Source organism: Oryx dammah, unplaced genomic scaffold (assembly GCF_014754425.2).
Source record: "Oryx dammah isolate SB20612 unplaced genomic scaffold, SCBI_Odam_1.1 HiC_scaffold_25, whole genome shotgun sequence".
In the NCBI taxonomy this organism is placed as follows: Eukaryota; Metazoa; Chordata; class Mammalia; order Artiodactyla; family Bovidae; genus Oryx; species Oryx dammah.
The window spans coordinates 7,757,414-7,762,013 of NW_024070209.1; positions in this window are offsets into that span (position 1 = coordinate 7,757,414).

Here is a 4,600-nt window from a genome sequence, read left to right on the forward strand (position 1 = left end):
GCGACACATGCAGTAAGCAAGGGCACCAGCGTAAAGACAAATGCTAATTGAATAGTGTCCGAGCAGCATGTCGCATACTCCCAACACGCACAGGACATGAAGTAAATGGAGAACAGAACCAGGAGAAATCATGTCCTAGAGCAGGACTGGTAGGCATGGTGAGTGGGCTGTGCCATAGTGTCCTGTGAACTAGCAAGAGGCCAAGAGATGCGCTCCATAGCATGTTTCTACCTAGAAATGAGAAGAACGGGTTTGACAGGAAAACATTCTGTCCCTAAGTAAAAACGCAACATGGTTCACAGACTCTGAATGCACATTTTTGGCATAAAAGAACTTCAATTTTGTTTTCATAAAGCAAAAATCTCAAGTCTTTGTGATTGAGTTTCACATTAACTGGCACTTTATTTGCTTAAAACTTAAACACTGTCAGTTTGAGAAGAAATCCACTGTGATATATAGATCTCCCTATTTAAATTCTAGGGTTTCTTCTTTTGATCCTTGGTAAAATTTTTCTCCAAGAATATTTAAAAATATGAACCATTAGAATGAACTAGGAAGTCAAGAGAGATTTAAGTTTTGGTGGACCTTGCTTTTTTTAAAGTTCTTTAAAGACTGTAGCAGAATAAAGGGGTTACCAAGAGCTGCCATTTTTAATGTGAGAAATAAAATGTTGTATTTAGATGTAAATTCCACCTAAAATAAGAGAAGTCACCGAGACAGGGTAAGAGTGAGAGTCATCCTGAGAGTCCAGAGGGTGGCAGGGGTTTTCTGCCACAAATAACTGAATGATCAGAAGATCAGCGCTGTGTCCAAACCCCACTGCTTCCTCTGAGAAGAGAATTCAATCCTCACCCAGTGACCAGAGACCAGGGACAGAGGGAATTTGCCCAGGTGCTCTGTTGAGGCTAAGTGAATTCAAAGTAGTCCCTCCTCTTGCTCAAGGAAAAGCATGAAAGTGGGCATAACGCAAAGAAAGTTCTACCTTTGTTCAAGGAAATTCAGAGTGAAAGTGTTAGTCATTCAGTCATATCCAATTCTTCGTGACGCTATGGACTGTAGCCCGCCAGGTTCCTCAGTCCATGGGATTCTCTAGGCAAGAATACTGTAGTGGGTTGCCATTCCTTTCTCCAGTTGATCTTCCCTACCCAGGGACTGAACCCGCCTCTCCTGCATTGCAGGCAGATTCTTTGCCACCTGAGCCAAGGAAGTATAAGGATTAATGTAAAATGAGAATGAGAAAATGAACAATTTAAGTGATTGCTAATATTCAGGTAGAAGGAGTAAAGATAAGGCTCCGTGAGGAAACAGGAAATCTTAAGAGGCAAAAAGGATGCAATTAAACAGAGGAGACATGTTAAGTAAACATAATATAAATGTCCATTATCTATTCTATGCAAACTTTTAGTAATGTAAGATAAAAGGCTACCATTAGTAAGTAATATATTAGTGATATTGCTCATTAACATTTTCATTATTATAATTTATGTTTACTGTACTCTGTTCTTACTGATAAGTCACATCAAACCAGGTTATTCTGTGGTGGCAAACAACCTGCACTTCTTCCTGCCTTAAAACAAAGACATTTCATTTCTTGCTCACAGTATGCTTGCTCACAGGTCTCCTAGCTCTGGGACTCTGCGTGATGAAATGGCTACCATCTCAACTGGCAGAGTCCAGAAATATGTTTCAACTGCATTTCAATGCTCTAGCCCCCAAGGGCCTGGTAAGGTTCCTTCCACTCACCACTCACTTGTCATATGGCCCTACCCAACTCTACCGGAATGAAAAGAGCATAAAGCCCTCACCCTCTCCTCTCTCAGAGGGAACCAACCTAATAGCTCCATCTGGTTTAGTGCTTGGAGCCCAACACCCACCCTTTTCCATGGAAGGAAGAGACTACCTTCTCGGTTTTGCTCCCTGGCCATCTCTGAAAAGGGCGTTTGAGAAGCTACTCTCCTTGAAGCTAAACTGGTCTCTCAGAGGGGTTTCTACCCAAAGGATGGTGGGAGACAGTGTGCCATTTTATGTTTTGACTAAATTACAGATTTTTAAAGTCAGGCTTCTGATTTATTTGGACTTAAATTTCCTTACAATACAATAGATTTCTTATGTGATACTTTGATTCCAATGACTCCATAGTATACCCATAGTTCTCTGCTGCTGCTGCTCCTGCTGCTAAATTGCTTCAGTTGTGTCAGATTCTGTGTGACACCATAGACGGCAGCCCACAAGGCTCCTCCGTCCCTGGGATTCTCCAGGCAAGAACACTGAAGTGGGTTGCCATTTCCTTCTTCAATGCACGAAAATGAAAAGTGAAAGTGAAGTCGCTCAGTTGTGTCCGACTCCTAGAGACCCATGGACTGCAGCCTACCAGGCTCCTCCACCCATGGGATTTTCCAGGCAAGAGTACTGGAGTGGGTTGCCATTGCCTTCTCCGAGTTCTTGTCTAGACCCATTTAATGATCTACTGTTCTCTTTCCTTTATACGATGCTGTCATTCTCTGCCTAATTGTTAGAGCCACGAACATACCTTTCAGAATCACATTTTAATAGCTTTTTCCCCACTGAAATATTTCATCCAATTGATCAGATTTGCTGGGTATCAAAGACTAACAGTGTCTACACTCTGAAATACCTTAAAACATTAAGTATTTTAACCAAGAATTAGAAGTCATGACCTTGGTTTTATTCTTGCTGCAAGTCTAACAGACCCTCCTGCTCAAGACCTCCTCAGTTTTATTTTTTATTCCCTGGGCACAGAGAGCAACTTCTCATTTTACTCTTGACAAACCCTGCTTCCCTGGTATCCATTTATTCTCTTTCACTCTCGGTTTCAAATTGACCAGCTCTTTTGTGAATTCATCTCTTTCTTGTGATAACCCATTAAATACGGCTGATGGTAAGGAACATGTGCTGCCAGTATCTCACACTGGAACTAGAATCCATGATCACATATCTTTTTCCAAGATAGTAGATGAACCAGTTTCACCAACTATTTTCCATAGGTAACATGTATCTCCCTCTTCCAACCTCTGCCAGTTCCCTTTGCCAAATAGTACCAATAATTACATTTCATCTGTGGAAGACACGGTACTAAACATTTCCCTTGCCTGCATACGTGCTCCATCCCTTCAGTCTTGTCCGACTCTTTGGACCCTACAGACTGTATCCCACCAGGCTCCTCTGTCCATGGGATTCTCCAGGCAAGAATATTAGAGTATGTTGCCATTTCGTCCTCCAGGGGATCTTTCTGACCCAGGGATAAAATCTGTGTCTCCTGTGTCTCCTGCATTTCAGGCAGATTCTTTACCCACTGAGTCACCCAGGAAGCCCAAACATTTCCCTTAAGTTCTTCTATTTAATGGGCTTCCCTGGTGACAAATTGGTAAAGAATTCACCTGTCAATGCAGCATACTAGGGCTCCATCTTTGGGTTAGAAGATCCCCTGGAGAAGGAAATGGTAACCAACTCCAGTATTCTTATGGGGGAAAACTCCATGGACAGAGGAGCCTGGTGGGCTACAGTCCATGGGGTTGCAAAAAAATCAGACAATACTTAAATTTAGCAATTAAACAACAACAATTCTATTTAATACTTACTAGCTTCTTTATATAACTATTGCTTAACCATTAAGGAAATCAGCCCTTAGTTTAAGTGAGTCATCTAAAGTTACATACTAGTAAGATCACCCACACTCAGGGCTGCATAACATGCTTTCATTTGAATAAACCATGATTTTCCTTTTCTCTGTGGATGGCCATTTGAATTTTTCTAACTTTCTCGGTAGACAATAGAGTTCTTCTAAGATATGCAATGAAAAGCAAAATTGCTGGGTCATACACCATCTATTCTACATGGTGAAGTATTACGTAACTGTTGGAATGAGGAATATGTCTATATAGGAACATGCCTGTATTTTTCACCTTTATATCCACAGGTGAAAAATGCAAGATCGAGAAAAGTATGTGGTATGCTACTATTCCGTTAAGAAGAGTAAGAAGTATGTCAGAGGCAAGAGTAGGTAACTGACCAAATACGCTCCCTGCAGTAGGTGATCAGAGAGCAGAATTTTCACCGCCACTAAAGCGGTGTCTGTGCTTAACAGCACTCCTTGTACGTGGAGATACAAGGTCTCACTTCTCAATCACGGTGACGCCAGAGTACCAGCTTTCAAACTGTGAACTATCACGCGCCAGACAAGGTTTCATAATGTATTGTGTGATGTGGAAATGAGAAGAGGGTGTTTGGAAAAAGATTTTATGACAGGCTCCTTCATTACACAGAAAGCTGGGGAACACGTTCTCTGTTCTAGATATTAATAAAATACAGCTTTTGTGGTCCCAATAGGAGATAAAATGATAGAGGTCTGCAATTAGGACCAAGGTAGGGACGAGGGAGTGATGTAAATACTGTCTGGCCGGCATCTTGCCCAGCAGATCAGTTTCTGACTGAAAATAGCTGGAGTTCAGACTCAGGAGGTTCACGGAAGATAGCGTGGAGGATGCTGGTAGCTCTAGGATCAAGAACTGCCGCGGGCCGGTTACGAGGCGATTACCTGGGAAATCCAGAAGGCCCTCGTGGAGGATTCTGGGGAGCCGAC